The sequence below is a fragment of the Panulirus ornatus genome, chromosome 57 (genome assembly GCF_036320965.1).
Source record: "Panulirus ornatus isolate Po-2019 chromosome 57, ASM3632096v1, whole genome shotgun sequence".
Lineage (NCBI taxonomy): Eukaryota > Metazoa > Arthropoda > Malacostraca > Decapoda > Palinuridae > Panulirus > Panulirus ornatus.
This window is the reverse complement of record NC_092280.1, coordinates 19,014,129-19,031,386: the sequence shown is the minus strand read 5'-3', so window position 1 is coordinate 19,031,386 and position 17,258 is coordinate 19,014,129. Positions and strand designations below refer to the sequence as shown.

Below are 17,258 nucleotides of genomic sequence, written 5' to 3'. Positions count from 1 at the left end.
CACTTATCCTGTTTTTAATCTCTTATCTTCAGCTCTTGTGATCCAAGACGATATATGCACTTATCCTGTTTCTAATCTCTTATCTTCAGCTCTTGTGATCCAAGACGATATATGCACTTATCCTGTTTCTAATCTCTTATCTTCAGCTCTTGTGATCCAAGACGATATATGCACTTATCCTGTTTCTAATCTCTTATCTTCAGCTCTTGTGATCCAAGACGATATATGCACTTAGCCTGTTTCTAATCTCTTATCCTCAGCTCTTGTGATCCAAGACGATATATGCACTTAGCCTGTTTCTAATCTCTTATCTTCAGCTCTTGTGATCCAAGACGATATATGCACTTATCCTCTTTCTAATCTCTTATCTTCAGCTCTTGTGATCCAAGACGATATATGCACTTAGCCTGTTTCTAATCTCTTATCCTCAGCTCTTGTGATCCAAGACGATATATGCACTTAGCCTGTTTCTAATCTCTTATCTTCAGCTCTTGTGATCCAAGACGATATATGCACTTATCCTCTTTCTAATCTCTTATCTTCAGCTCTTGTGATCCAAGACGATATATGCACTTATACGTGAGCTTCCCAGACCCCACCACCTCGCATCATCTGTCAGGAATGTTGGTTTTTAACTCTCTGTCTCATAAAGTCAAACCACAAAGTTAATCTCGACATCTCCCAGCATGCGACATACTGACCTATCCTTCTCATCTTCGCACAGTTTTTCGCACTGTCATTTGTCTCATGACGATTCATGGTTTTATTATTACCCAGCAGCTAATAATGATCTGACCGTTTTCTAACCTCTCTCGAAAAAATTTAAGGCCAGGACTTCTCTCCGTCCCCTGTTGCCATCAAACATGAAAAAAGGGACAATCTTCGACGTCGATTTCTGATGTTTGCCTACCAAGGTCGTTGTGAGGAGACGCTCCCCTAGTCCTGCTGCTTCATAACCCCGTGTGCTGTTCTCCTAGCCCGGTCCTGGTCAGAGACACTACAGTGAGTGTCAGGAGCAAAGTGCTGACTCTCCTGAATAATTCTAGCGGGTCAGCACCACCGTCCTGGTTGGTCTAGGTCAAGACCGAACGGATCGAACGACAACACGAGCATACGCTGAAGAATGTTTACACCCTGGCAAAACTTGGATCCAGGGCAGTCACCACCGGGCGCAATAAGATGACCCGGGTGTGTTCCACATTGCAGGACACTAATTCCTCAGTCTCTCTGTGTGACCTACATCCGGCTTAGGACTATGTCAGGGTGACCTGAGGACAGACGAAGGAGATTGTCAAGTCCCTCATCGGTGAGCCACGTCGCCTCCCGCCCCATGACTTCATTGCTTCCACAAGTTCACATGAAAAAAATAAATCAAGATTATGATTGTAATTCTTTTCTTTTTTTTTTGGCATTCTCATAATGATTTGCAGATAGCAAGAAAATTTAACGGAAGAAATTTAAACGAACAAAACTGTAAAGTCAAGAAATTATATGTCACTCATACATGTCGCCTTCATTTGTTACCTCTGATGTAGTCATTTTCTACGGATAGCCCCTGATCTCTCCGTCTTAAACAGAGCTCCTGACGTTTTCCTTTCATTTGTATGCCCCTGATGAAACCTCTGCATTAAGATCCTTATCTTATGAAATAAACCTTACGTGTTCTCCCAGCGAACAGCTGCTGAGATCAACCTTACGTGTTCTCGCAGCGAACAGCTGCTGAAATCAGCCTCACGTGTTCTCCCAGCGAACAGCTGCTGAAATTCTATTTTGAATTTGAGCACCAACTAAGCCCATTATGCTCACTCAAGCGCTCATATCCCGTGGGTGCTTCGTGGTACTTGTGTAATTTGTAATAAAAACCTAACTTGAATACTGTATTGTATCATTTAAATAATCCTAAATTATCCCGCTGTCATTTACGGAATGCAAACATGTCCTGCTTTTGGAAAGTCTTCAGTATAATCTTATTATCCAGCATATAATTTTAAGAACTATAATTTTACAGCACAGATCGGTACTAAGAAAATTATACTACATCACACACACACACACACACACACACACACACACACACACACACATATATTGGAAAGGATCACAATTTTGCGCGTGATCAAGATATTCCTATGAGTCCACGGGGAAAATGAAACACGAAAAGTTCCCAAGTGCACTTTCGTGTAATAATCACATCATCAGGGGAGACACAAGAGAGAAATATAACAGTCAGTTGATATACATCGAAGAGACGAAGCTAGGACGCCATTTGGTAAACATTTCAAGAGTCTGAAACCTATAATGGAACCTGCTAACTGCAAGTCAAAAATATTAGGCAAACAAACCTCGAAGTCGAATTTAGGTGTGACGGAACAAAATGTGAAATAACCGAAACAGAAGTATTTGAACCTTTTGCCTTAACAGCAACCATGGGAGCGTATTAATTCGCTTCTCTCGGCTTACTTAAGTGGAACTCGCAGACTTGAAGTCACAGCCAAGAAAGACCTTATATCTTTTAGTCAAATATTTGACTGAGTCTTGAACAGCATAACCTCAGCAGTATATTAACTATTTTCTGTGGCGTTGACGCAAATAGGAATAATGATGGGTATGAAAAAAAGGAAGTAACAATATTTTCAGGAAACCAAATGTTTTTATATAAAAGGCTGAGGTTTGAAGAGAATCAGTAGTGGTGCCCATATTGTACACAGTGCTGTCCAGTCAGCCGTCATGTAAGTGTAGGCGTAATAATGTGGAAAAAACTAACTTAAGATATATTCCTTCTTCATCTATAAAATGTTTAAGAACTTCAGTAATAACGCAATTTTGTTAACAATGACTATAAACATTCACTCTAAAGAGTAAGACAAGATAAATGGAATTCAAAATTGTGTCCTGGTCTAAAATTGTATTTTCTAAACGACACTGAAGAAGATCCCTGGTGCACTGAACTCTGGCTCAGCTTTGTGCCCAGTCAAGAAGCAACCTTCCATCAACCTGTTTCAAGAACTGAACGTGAAAGTATTTCCCCAGCTGAAGTTCCGACTGCAGTTCGTGATTTGAGACAAAACCTATCCAAGAAATCAAACTTTTTTCCCACCACAATCAGACAAGATGCAGTAAACAAACTTGAACATGAACTATTAATTAATCTATCGGCAGCGGTGATGGTCCAATGTGGTCAGATGTCGAGAAAACAATGGATTTTGGCACAAAAAAGGCATTTTTTTTTTTTTAACCTAAGTTTGATAGTGAGTTTCAGTATCCGCAAAAAAAATCTTGCCCACCTTCCCAAACATTTTCAAAAGCGATGTCACACTCACATTTAAGAGCTTTGTCATGTCTATTTTGACACTGATTACCTTCTGCAGAAGTCTGGGCATGGCATTGTCAAGGTTCCTGATGTATTCTAAGTCCATGGTTTGGGTCTATTGGGTCTTGGTCTCAAAAATGAGGCGAGGCGCCGATGAGGAGTTGCTGGAAGCAACCGCCTGATCGTGCATTCTGAGCGATGTGTGCCAAAAATCGTACGTGTGCCGACATTTCCTTGTTTCCAAGCGAAAGTCGGGCTTTCTCCCCTTAGAACGGTAAGGACCGATCATCCTGAAACACAGGCGGGGAAAAAAAAAAAAAAAATAGTCTCCAGGAGCGAAATTTCCAAAATGATGTGGCAGCCAGGAAGGATCGAGAAAAATTCATCCTTCCTTCAAGATAGCCCGAGGCACACTGAGGCGGGTTGCTAGCCTGGTCCTCACTATCAGAAACACTTGTCCTCAGTGACCAGATGTTCGAGGATTTCACCCTAAGAGCGTCACACGCTTTTATCCTAAGTAAACTTTAGCCGTGTACCATCGCCTTTGAAAATATGTATTGAGGACGGACAATGTTTTCAGGTGTTGCATAGCAGATTAGTGACGAGAAAGTGTCTGAAGGGAATGCCTTTACGATACCAACTGGCCAACAGCTGGGTGGAGCTATTCATACTCAACTCAGAGCTACAGATATCAGTCACTCATCCTCATAGCGACCGATTCCCCTAATACTTACTCTCCTTGGAACTAATTCTTTGCTGAACATGCTTTCTAACACATGAAGAAATGGCGTTCTAAAAAAGAAAAAAAAATCAACTTAAAAATCCCAAGCCTCTAGGCCGATTTAGAAACGCAAATACATTTCAAGCAATCCTCTACTCGTGAGATGTTAAAGAAGATATATCTAGTGAAGAGAACGAAAATTAAAACAGAAGTTGTTTTGCGTACTAGGTAATTATTTTAAATTACAAACCTGTTTTCATTAACTTGTGTCATTTTGCAAAAAGTTTCCCGCTTTTAACTCCATGAAATCTGATCACTTTGTAATTGAAAACCACTATACTGGCACTATATGATTATATACTACATATAGCACTGTTTTCATGATCAGTGCATTCAGAATACCGGCCAAATTTTCCATTTTCTAATTCTACTCAATTTGCCCTCTATTTAGGTTAAACTCGTCTATTTCCCTACACTTCATTTAATTCCATTTCTGGGATATATAATAACTCAAGGACATATGCTTCTCATTAAACCTAGAACGTATGTAGTATTATCAACATACCTCACGCCGCTGGCTCTGCTCCCTACTGTTATTACGCTATCAATCTTTGGTTATGTTATTAACCTCACGTAATGGTGCCCTCTGCATTCATGGTTCACTGTGCTTTAATATATATACATACATACATTCGCAATTATATATATATATATATATATATATATATATATATATATATATATATATATATATATATATATATATATATATATTATACTTTTTCGCTGTGTCCCCTGTTAGCGAGGTAGTGCAAGGCCTTAAAACAGACGAAAGAATGGCCCAACCCACCCACATACACATGTATATACATACACGTCTACACACGCACACATATATACCTATATATTTCAACTCAGACACACATATACATACACAGACATATACATATATACACATGCACATAATTCATACTTGCTGTCTTTATTCATTCCCGTCGCCACCTCGCCACACATGAAATGACAACCCCCTCCCCACCACACGCGCACGAGGTAGCGCCAGGAAAAGACAACAAAGGCCACATTCGTTCACACTCAGTCTCTAGCTGCCATGTATGATGCACCGAAACCACATCTCCCTTTCCACATCCAGGCTCCACAAAGCTTTCCATGGTACCTGATCCACACATCCTCTACCACTTCTGAAACCACACTGCTCTTCCCCAATCTGATGCTCTGTACATGCCTTCACCCTCTCAGTCAATACCCTCCCATATAATTTCCCAGGGATACTCAACAAACTTATATCTCTGTAACTTGAGCACTCACCTTTATCCCCTTTGCCTTTGTACAATGGCACTATGCACGCATTCCGCCAATCCTCAGGCACCTCACCAGGAGCCATACATACATTAAATATCCTTACCAACCAGTCAACAATACAGTCACCCCCCTTTTTTTAACAAATTCCACTGCAATACCATGCAAACCCGCCGCCTTGCCGTTTTAATTTTCTGCAAAGCTTTCACTACCTCTTCTCTGTTTACCAAATCATTCTCCCAAACCCTCTCACTTCGCACACCACCTCGACCAAAACACCCTATATCTGCCACTTTATCACCTAACACATTCAACAAACCTTCAACAAACTCATTCCATCTCCTCACACCACCACTACTTGTTATTACCTCCCCATTTGCCCCCTTCACCGATGTTCCCATTTGTTCTCTTGTCTTACGCACTTTATTTACCTCCTTCCAAAACATCTTTTTATTCTCCCTCAAATTTAATGATACTCTCACCCCAACTCTCATTTGCCCTTTTTTTCACCTCTTGCACCTTTCTCTTGACCTCCTGCCTCTTTCTTTTATGCATCTCCCAGTCATTTGCACTATTTCCCTGCAAAAATCGTCCAAATGCCTCTCTCTTCTCTTTCACTAATAATCTTACTTCTTCATCCCACCACTCACTACCCTCTCTAATCTACCCACCTCCCACGCATCTCATGCCACAAGCATCTTTTGCACAAGCCATCACTGTTTCCCTAAATACGTCCCATTCCTTCCCCACTCCCCTTACGTCCTTTGCTGACACCTTTTTCCATTCTGCACTCAGTTTCTCTTGGTACTTCCTCACACAAGTCTCCTTCCCAAGCTCACTTACTCTCACCACTCTCTTCACCCCAACATTCTCTCATCTGGAAACCTCTACAAAGCTTCACCTTCGCCATCACAAGATAATGATCAGACATCCCTCCAGTTGCACCTCTCAGCACATTAACATCCAAAAGTCTCTCTCTCACTCGCCTATCCATCAACACGTAATCCAATAACGCTCTCTGGCCATCTCTCCTACTTACATACGTATACTTACGTATAACTCTCTTTTTAAACCAGGTATTCCCAATCACCAATCCTATTTCAGCACAAGTTTACAAGCTCTTCACCATTTCCATGTACAACACTAAACACCCCATGTATACCAATCATTCCCTCTACTGCCACATTACTCACCTTTGCATTCAAATCACCCATCACTATAACCCGATCCCATGCATCAAAACCACTAACACACTCATTCAGCTGCTCCCAAAACACTTGCCTCTCATGATTTTTCTTCTCATGCCCAGGTGCATAAGCACAAATAATCACCCATCTCTCCATCCACTTTCAGTTTTACCCATATCAATCTAGAGTTTACTTTCTTACACTATCACATACTCCCACCACTCCAGTTTCAGGAGTAGTGCAACTCCTTCCCTTGCTCTTGTCCTCTCACCAACCCATGACTTTACTCCCAAAAGATCCCCAAACCACTCTTCCCCTTTACCCTTGAGCTTCGTTTCACTCAGAGCCAAAACATCCAGGTTCCTTTCCTCAAACGTACTACCTATCTCCTTTTTTTCTCATCTTGGTTACATCCCCACACATTTAGACACGCCAATCTGAGCCTTCGAGGAGGATGAGCACTCCCCGCGTGACTCCTTCTTCTGTTTCCCCTTTTTAGAAAGCACAGTCGTATGTCCTCGTATGTACACAACACCTCTCTTATCCTCCTACCTGATCCCACACTCACAGACCCACACAGCCCTGTGCTAGTAAGGGCACCCCGAGCACAACCCCTCCCACCGCCGACCCGTGCCAGGAGCTGAAATCATATATATAGATTTTGTCGAAAATCCCCATTAGTAATTACACTTAACTGGCCATATCTACAGTTTTTTTTTTTTATTTCGACTCTCATGAAAGAGGGAACATAATTTGTATCCTGGTCACATACCAATGCACAGTCATGGGTCAATTTGGTCATAATATTTCGTCTTTTACAATTAACACGACCTGCTAGTCACACGACTTTTAATAGATGCATGTAACATGTTGATACCCCTCAATTTGCATATAAATTGTACAGCTGAAAGAGTCAAATTGGATTCCTCGTGGTACTGAGATGACAAATTTAATCCTCTATAATGAGATTCAAATCCTTCATTCAATCCTTCACTTTTCAACGATTGCAATAAGATCTGATGATGATGATAATGCAATATAGGCTTAGGGCAAAATGCTATTCTAATGATCATTTCTCTTTGTTTGTTAGCATATTCCAGAGGTTATCATGATTTGAACGACTTCCTTCATCGCTTGACTGCGGTGTTTAGCGTACAGGGACAGCTATCATCACAATAAGAAAAACAAGAAAATGAAACACACATACACACACACGCTGAGGCTTCTGTGGTGTAGAGGTCAGCGTTGCTGACTGTGATTCACGCGTGGGCCCGCTCGGTTTCGAATCTTGGGCGCGGGAAGCCGCCAACCCAACTGTTCATCCTCCCCTCAGGGCTGGCCGATAAATGGGTACCTGGCTTGGGCTGAGGTGTGTGTGTGTGTGTGTGTGTGTGTGTGTGTGTGTGTGTGTGTGTGTACAAACTTATGAGTAAAGACGAGATACATACAAGGTTAAGAGACGGAGGCTACATGATGGTAAAACTCTCCCTCTCTCCCCGTAACACACTATACAAATACTAACCACACACACATACAATACCATCCATACACAGCGGCAACACTACAGCTTTACTTATTAGCGGATACTCTTGCTGGCGAATACCCTTCCCCAGTGTGTCCTGGAACCACCCCGTCACATTCGCCAGCCACATCCAGCAACTAACATCATCTGCCTCCACGTATTACACTGGCAGTGAACTCTACTGCCAGAACTGGGTTCTTTCCTCTCTCTCTCTCTCTCTCTCTCTCTCTCTCTCTCTCTCTCTCTCTCTCTCTCTCTCTCTCTCTCTCTCCACGGTAATTACATCTCCTCTAATCGCTCTCCCCGCCTCTCCTGATCCGATTCCAGCGGCTTCCACCCTGACGAATGTCATTTGCATTTTGCGACAGCCTCCGAACTGTGAACGCTCCTCCTGCCCAAGAACATCCCCCCCGCCGCTCTAAGCCCATCGCGTCACCACCGTTCACCTGGACGATGATGCCCGTCACACGAAATATTCTGAAAGAAAAACGCCAGATTCTGATACGGAGTTTCAAAAAATTTTTCGTTTTCCTCGGAAGCAGTTTCAAACTATCGTCTCAGATGACGACTCTCGCGAACCAAACAATTCTGAAGGAAATTATCAGTTTCCAGTTAGTTTATGCGAGTTCAGATCCCGACAGGGACCGAGATAAAGCCGAGAATATTTCTCGTAACTGTCGACTAGAGGAACGAGATGTGGGAGGTGGGGAATCTGGCAGGGATTTCATGGTGGGTCCCTGGAAACGTGCGATGACCAAAAGAAAATGAGGAAGACATAAAGAAAGTGGGAGGGTAATAAAACCTTGGACTCAATTTTAACAAAACCTTATCAATACCTTGGACTCAACTCTAATAAAACCATGGACTCAACCTTAATAAAACTCTAGATCCAATAAACCTCCGGACTCAGCCTTAACAAAACCTTGTACTTAACCTTATCAAAACCTTGTAGTCAACCTTAATAAAACCATGGTCTCAACCTAGGTGCTTCATTTTCAATCAATGGCGTATTTGCGATGAGAGTTACCATTGCTTCGTTGGTTAATTAGACATCACCTAAGCCAACAGACTGCCGGGGTTGTTACAGCCAACAACGCAAAGATTCAACCCCCAAATGATAAAACTGAACACCCTTCTCAGGTCTCCAATTCCAATACCATACACAGTCTCACCGCATCTATGACCCTTTAACGTATCTGTCATGAAACATAAATGTGTATGCGTAAAGATATTATCGGTCTAATCCGGACACTGCCCATGGCAATGACAGCTTGTTCTGGAGTGCCATTACTAGCACAGGTCGGGCGGCACGTATGTGTCTGTGTAAATGTATGGACTCAATGATATAGAAGAGTGTTGTCTGTAAGAAGTTCTAAACTTGGATGTATTCGCCTCTGACAAAGACGTAACTCTCTACCATAAACAACTACCAGCTCTTGAGGGACCTTAAAATACATGATCACACTTCTTTATCACACAAAAGATCACTGTTAATCTACTACAGTTTCCTATCTATGGAGGGTTTTCCTGATGAACTAATTCTTCGTCAAATCACATGGAATAAGATGATGCCAAAAGCCATCATATGCGTGTTAACTGATACGACACGCTCTTTGTATTCTAAGCCAGGGACTCGTATTATCGATCAATCCTGAAGGGTGGATGAACAGCTAGACTGACTGCCACAAACAGGACTAGAACGTATATATATATATATATATATATATATATATATATATATATATATATATATATATATATAAGAACTAGAATTTGCTGTATTTGTTCCATATCCTGACCGGGAAAATACAACACATTTTGGTCTTAGATTCGACCTAACAGATCATACACTTAGCTATTCATTGTACCACTTGATTTAAAAAAGAAAATATATCTATCGTATCTTTATACTGACTTTTGTGGGGAAGATTATCATGATGAGTTTGACGCTAATATCCAGTGACCTATGGAAACACATTAGGCCATTAGTCCTTGTCATTTGTGAGTTTACCGACCTGTGGAAAAAAAATTGGACCAATAGTCCTTTTTATTCTTAGCTTAAAGTTGACTGACGTTTATGCTGACACAGAACCGACTAAACTTTACACACAATGAAACAGCTTATAGCTTTTATGGTAATGAATGGGAAATAGAAAATAGGCTAGCAAAGCCTAACGTAACTACGTTGCCAGGCTAGCAAAGCCTAACCTAAACACATCAACATATGGTAAGCTGGTATCATAAAACTACCATATACCCGCCGTCAGTTATATCTATTTAGTTCTAAGCTTTCATTTACATATAGCTTTTCTGGTTTCGTATTTTCCCTCGGTCTAGCAGAGCGTAACGAGTAACAATGAAGAGACAACATACATAAAGAGTATCATTTCAAGGGGACAGTGGTTATACCTTAATCAAACGGCTGATGAAAAGATAGGCTAAAATACGCCTTTCGGCTTTGTACTGCATTTATAAACAAAATTTGACATGTTTTATTGCAAATACGTCACATGAAAAAAAAAGGGTGGTTATGTGATAAAGCCAATTATAGGCTTGGACTCGACAAATCTATCACACAAATTTACTTCATTTGCCTACAATATAAACGACTATTTCTGTCCTCGTGAAAAGCATTAGCGGATATTGCGCATCAGTTTTCACCGGATAGAATGCTATCGTCATCAGGATGTTATATTCTTATCAAATGATTTCTTTAATCTTCGTATATGAGTATTATACACCTGGCAGTCATGTTATTGATATCACAGAAAGACTCCTGTGTAACCCTAGACCTAAGGCAACGCACTGCAGAAATCATCAACCATGCGACGTTACCCAAATTTTTCCTCTACTAAACGGGGTCCCACAGACCAGTGTTCTGTCACCAATATAGCTCACAGCTGACAGTCCCTCATCAGTCAGTGCCATGCGCATGGACACTACGCAGAGGACGCAAAGCAAGTAATAGTCTCTAACAACCTCTCTTCCAATACTCGTTCAGTACAACCACAGGCAACCTGACACAACCATTTCGAATAGGACTGAAGGATGGCAACAAACATAAGAACGTTCACTGCAGTATCGCTGGAAAGAAATAAAATCCAACCATATAACCACAGAAGGTAACAATATAGAGCACGGGAGGAAATGCAAAACCATAGGTCACACTTCAACATTTGAGGTTTCATACAACAGATTTTAACAAGAGATCCGCACAAGGAAAAGCGGCCTTGGCCACTTCCAAGATAAACCACATTACATCTACTCATCACCTATGCCAACGTGCACTCTTCCAAATCACGTATGTAATTTCATTACAGGATGCAAAATGATGATCAACCATTAGTCACATACGAGAAATACCTTTACACTAAAAATACAGTAGAACAGCTCAAACGACTGAAAAACTGAATATGTCGGTTCATACCTACAAGATGCAGCCGAGCCCTGAAAACAACGATGATATAAATTACATACAAATTCGAAATCTCGACATGACAAGCATGGAACACCCTTGGTTCCCTCGACGCCTCAAAGAACTTTGAGAGGCTCCGGTCATCTATGAATGTACACAATGAACAATATGCAGCTTAGCTAAACGACTGTACCTGTAAATAGTAAGAGATACGCCAGTTCACACGCAACCCCAAGTCTGCCGGGGATACGTAAATAAAGCACCAAAAACCCTGTCTTTTTGCAAAATCACCCACATGTCACAGAACCAACCATACGTACTACCAGTACACATTTCAACCATCCTTCTGTTTCAAATTATCCCTTTCCCCTCTCCTACCACTTCTTACTATTGTCTAACCATTCTATAAAAAGATGGCGTAAAGGTTGTGGGTAAAAGATCCCGGAACAGCACTCTAACAACAAGAACATTGTGAAGCCCATTAGGGCAAAAATTCATTTCATATTCGTGTACAATCATTGTTTTTCTCCATTCTGGCCAAAACCTTTTTCTCGGTCCCCCAAGATCTCAGCTCATTTGAAATGATACATCAATATATGTAACACACACAGATATCAGGGAAAAAACAACCAAACTTACCTTTCACGATCCGTTCCAGGCTCAAAATGCCTGGAACGCATGCTTCTGAAGGTCTCAGCTCCTCCAAAATGATGTGTATAATACATACATGACGAACACAATGCAATACATACGCAAAAGAACCAACAAACTTACCTTTGAAATCAAAATACAATTTGGCTCCAAACATCAAAATAATATTATAAACAAATCGGCCGCAAAACCTGACCACAAGTCTCAACTCATAAAAATCACTTATATAAGCAAGACGACAATGCAACTCCGGGGTCGTATCTGTGAACATAAGGGTCATTCTTATGACATGAACTAGCCACTTAATTTACCATCCTATTCCGCTATAAGGGTATATACGAACTGTTAGAATAATCCGATATGCGACTAGAACTTCGAAATTCTAGCCAGTTATAATACAGACATAGGAGCTGAGTATAGAGGAAGCCACGAATACGTGCACATACCAGAAATTAACCACCATTGGTACGAATGAGAGTGCTTGCCAGTTACTATACTATTATCAGGTACGAAACCCATACATTTTAGCAGCCCTTTAGTTTTCATGAATATTCTACTGTACTGTCTATTTCTGTTTTCTTAGTATTAAGCGGCCTGAACATTATCGTAACCTCAGTATTCTTGAAAATGTATTACGGTATGTTGTTTAAACTTAGCAGCACCATTTGTCGTAAACACTAACTGTTTCACTCACATCCTCCTTATGATTAAACTATGATACAATTGAATTTTCAAAACGTTAAATGATGTTCCTCAATTCCCTTATATATATATATATATATATATATATATATATATATATATATATATATATATATATGGGCCTTAATTGAAATATAGAGAATCACGAAACGAAAAAATGAAAAGACAAGGGAAAGTATTCACGAATTTTTATGAAAGTGAAAAACCAGTCTTTTGAAATGTCAGGTCATATAGTTATAGGTAAAGACATAGATGGTAGAGCGTTCCAAAGCTTCGACGTGTAGGGAAAGAAGCAGTTGTCAAAACGGTCCATCCTTGAGATGCTGGGCCACACAATAACCATGTGATGCAGCAGCTTGCCGAGTATTTCGTGGTCTAGCTAGTGGTTGGGGCACAAAAGCAGCCAGCAAAAACCAAAGTAATATCAAACAGGAATACTGATATGTAAGCATGTGCCTCTTCCTCTACATAGAGCATTTACATATGCTGCTTGCTATACAAAACAACGATTTTGCAATCATTATTATTACACAAATGTATATAACTTTCTAAAAGGAGACGAGTTAGTTTTCCACTTACAGGTGAACTATGTTGCTCTAAGCTTTCTAGAAACGTTAAGGAGCAACATTAATTATGACCAGTGAATGAATAAAATGGTATACGTGTGCCGCAAAAATAGTTCTGGAACTACTTGATTTTAATGGCAGATTTTTTCTGTACGGTAATGAGACGTTTCTATGAAAGGCTATGAAGAGCAAGAAAAAAGTACGACTGCTTTACTTTCAAGTAGGTGAAACGCTTGAGGTAACAGCCAAAACCTATGAAAACATTCAACTTCAGCTAAAGGCGGAGATTTACCTTGAATTTCAATGTTATATGCGAAACATACCAGCGTCATTGTCGCGTGCTGTGTCTCGCCACATGCTGGAGGATGTACACACGAGCATAATTAATAAAATCTTAGGACAGGAATGATGCCAGACCCGACCACCACCATCAGGTAGCGTCTGTTTACCAATGGCGTCTTAGCTACAGCTACATCTCTTCCTTCCATATCTACGGACTGATCTACGTCTCCTATCTCATTCTTGTATTTTCCCCTGACAATGTGATCATTACACGAGAGTGTGATAGTAGCTTAACGTGTTTCCTTTTCTTAGTGGTTATCAGCATACATACAGATATGAGAATATAAAACTGAAAAGCACGCTTTGCTCTTCTTATTCTCATCTCCACGCACATCTATATCAACAATTCATATTACAAATCTCATTCCTGCAGCCTATCCAAACAGGAATGTCACTGAAATGACTAACATTATCGCCAATCTGTAAAAATAATGAGAGTAATTCATCTCTGGATGTTGATAAAATTGATAACACTATCTCACAATTGATCGGTGAAAATGAATTTTGCCTAAATATTATTTCCTTAAAGTTATATTTTCCTTTTTTAGTTGAATAAATGGGTACATTTAATGGGATTCAAAACGTTTATAATTACTTAGAAGTGTCATTAGTCAAGTGGTTGAGCCTCTACTGGGCATTTAAATCGAGTGCTCGAATGCCACATGATTACAAAAGTAAATATCTTTCCTTTATTCCATAAAACTTTAAGTTAGTTAACAGGGCAAAAAAAAACCCATTAATTATGCAGTATCAAATCCTTATTCTTTAAGAGTTTAACATAATTAAAACTCGGCTTTCGCAAGTGTATGTTAACATAATCCAACCGGCTTACGTCAGATGACGCCATATGGTGTCAGTTGCATTGCGCCTTGCTTGCCTGGTGTTATTATTAGCTATTAACGTACACTGGCGCTGCCTTGGAAGGGTCAACAGACCTTGTGTAATTCTGTGTTTGATCCTCATACGACTTGTAATCAGCTGATGCATCATTGCCGCGTGAATTTATAAATAGTGACTGTTACTTACCATCCACCGGCCAGCAGATGTACGTCCCTGGAAGCCATCAGCCACAAGTTGGTGTGTGACATTTATGAAGTTACTTCACAAGCTTGCCAGATAACCACACTATTTTCAAGGTTAGTTTATAACTTCGAAAGGTATCAAGGTCAATATATATATAATTTCGAAAGGTTTTATTGCACTAAAACTATGTATCACAACAGCAATTTTTCAGCATACTTTTCACTTATTCACAGTAATCATCACTTATCTTGCTATATTTCCCTGTACTAATCACCAATCACGATACATCGGAATGACAGTATTATTACTCTATTGGCCACTAATCACTGACCCACGGAAGTGTGGACATTACACTCAAGATTAACATTTTCCAAACCCAGTCCTGGAAGATCAGTAAACATAAACGAATCCACTTTAGCTCCGTAGCAGATATGTATATCTGCCATAGTGGAAGCATATCCGAGTTCGTTTTTAATTAATTCACGATAAATGAATCACTAAGATAATAATAATAATACTCCCGTGAGAAAGCAACGCACAAATTACATGAACACTCGCTGGTTGGGGGGAGACTTGAGTCACAGTTTGTTAGTACCTGTCCGCCCTTGGCCACCAGCATAGCCCCTGCCACGGTCACGGGACAACTGACCATCACCATGTCATGGAGTATGGAACCCAAACACACATCTTAACGAGCAGTTTGACGATCGTATCAGTAGTTTCACACGATCATGGCGTCAGATATAATTGAAAGGGATACTGTTACTTATAAGTTACTTATAACTTACCTTTGTAAAGTTATTTGTATATGATAATTAGTGTGTTTGTAAGATTACAACATCTGGCTCATGGATTTTTAGCGGCTGTAAGAGCTGTCAAACTAGTGGGGCGGGGCCATGATCGTCGGCGGTGGGCTTCCCCCCTTCTGCCCGGGTTTGTAATGGCGCCAAATTCCGTACAATACTGGACGTAACTAATTTTCCTGATGTGCATATCAAATTCTCGGTGCGATATATTTTCGTAACCATATTCCTGACGTACATTTAAAATGTTGTGCTCTTTTTTTTTATTACGGTACTATACGATCTTTCCCCAGTATTATTTTTAATCATTTTTTTTGCGAACATTTGCGTATCAATGTCGGTGGCGTTAGGAATTTGATCAGTTCCACAAAGGTGAAATTTCACTTTTGACAAATATGTCTAAAGGCGGCTGAAAGAGCAAGACTTATATGATCACTTTTGTGCTACGTCTAGCAATTGTGTCTTTGTGGTGTAGGCAATTGCTCTCATATATATATATATATATATATATATATATATATATATATATATATATATATAAGGCAAAGGGGATAAGAGTGAGTGCTCAAATTACAGAGGTATAAGTTTGTTGAGTATTCCTGGTAAATTATATGGGAGGGTATTGATTGAGAGGGTGAAGGCATGTACAGAGCATCAGATTGGGGAAGAGCAGTGCGGTTTCAGAAGTGGTAGAGGATGTGTGGATCAGGTGTTTGCTTTGAAGAATGTATGTGAGAAATACTTAGAAAAGCAAATGGATTTGTATGTAGCATTTATGGATCTGGAGAAGGCATATGATAGAGTTGATAGAGATGCTCTGTGGAAGGTATTAAGAATATATGGTGTGGGAGGAAAGTTGTTAGAAGCAGTGAAAAGTTTTTATCGAGGATGTAAGGCATGTGTACGTGTAGGAAGAGAGGAAAGTGATTGGTTCTCAGTGAATGTAGGTTTGCGGCAGGGGTGTGTGATGTCTCCATGGTTGTTTAATTTGTTTATGGATGGGGTTGTTAGGGAGGTAAATGCAAGAGTCCTGGAAAGAGGGGCAAGTATGAAGTCTGTCGGGGATGAGAGAGCTTGGGAAGTGAGTCAGTTGTTGTTCGCTGATGATACAGCGCTGGTGGCTGATTCATGTGAGAACTGCAGAGTGTGACGAGTTTGGTAAGTGTGGAAGAAGAAGTTAAGAGTAAAGTGAATAAGGCAAGGTTATAGGTACAGTAGTTGGTCAAGTCATTGGAGGTTATGATTGAATGGTAAAAAACGAGGAAGTGAATGTTTTAGATATCTGATGGATCTGTCAGGATGAACCATGAACTGAAGTGATCTATGGTTGGGGGAGGGCGAAAAATTTTGGAGACTTGAAAAATTGTTATAGTGCAGAACATTATCCGAAGAAAAATGGGATTTAAGGATTAGTTTTCCAACCAATGTCTGGGATCGAGTGCTATGGAATATTAGTGCGCGAGGAGATGGAATTGCTAGGAAATAGTTCGGTACAATGTGTTGTTGAGGTTATTGAATACTGAGTAAGTAACGTAAGGGATCCAGAGAGAGGAAGAAAAAGAACGTGGTTGGGGAGAAGAGTCGTTTGTTTTGAAATGGTTCTGGCCACCAGAGACTGAGTCGAGGAATGACACCAGTCGGAGGAATTGGACCGATAAGATGGATGAAATTAAGTTACTTGTAGAGTTGGAAAGTATGA

The 17,258-nt window shown here is 40.3% G+C and overlaps 1 protein-coding gene across 5 annotated transcripts in view; it reads left to right on the top strand.

The window, feature by feature from the left end:
- Positions 1-14,587: 14,587 nt before the first annotated feature.
- Positions 14,588-17,258, top strand: part of LOC139766217 (uncharacterized) — a 107,813-nt gene continuing 105,142 nt past the window's right edge. For 4 of the 5 annotated variants that reach the window (XR_011716822.1, XM_071694528.1, XM_071694530.1 and 1 more), the window contains exon 1: positions 14,589-14,869. The gene's annotated coding sequence lies outside the window, so the exon portion shown is untranslated. Of the gene's footprint in view, positions 14,870-17,258 lie in introns of all 5 variants that reach the window. The other variant, XM_071694527.1, reaches the window with a different exon arrangement.